The sequence below is a fragment of the Vombatus ursinus genome, unplaced genomic scaffold (assembly GCF_900497805.2).
Source record: "Vombatus ursinus unplaced genomic scaffold, bare-nosed wombat genome assembly UNPS02000021.1, whole genome shotgun sequence".
NCBI classification, from domain to species: domain Eukaryota; kingdom Metazoa; phylum Chordata; class Mammalia; order Diprotodontia; family Vombatidae; genus Vombatus; species Vombatus ursinus.
Window position 1 is genome coordinate 54,709 of NW_020939799.1, and position 250 is coordinate 54,958.

Genomic DNA, 250 nt, shown 5'->3' on the forward strand with positions numbered 1-250 from the left:
AACTATTTTGGAGAGCAATTTGGAATTATGCAAATAAAGTGATTAAAATATCTATGCCCTTCAACTCTGGGATTCCATTACTAGGTTTATCCCTCAAGGAGGTAAGTGACAAGAAGAAAATCCCCATATACAACAAAATATTTATAGCAGCACTTTTTGTGATAGCAAAGAACTGGAAACCAAGTCAATGCCCATTGATCTAGGAATAGCTAAACAAATTGTGGTACATGAATGTAATGGAATATGACTG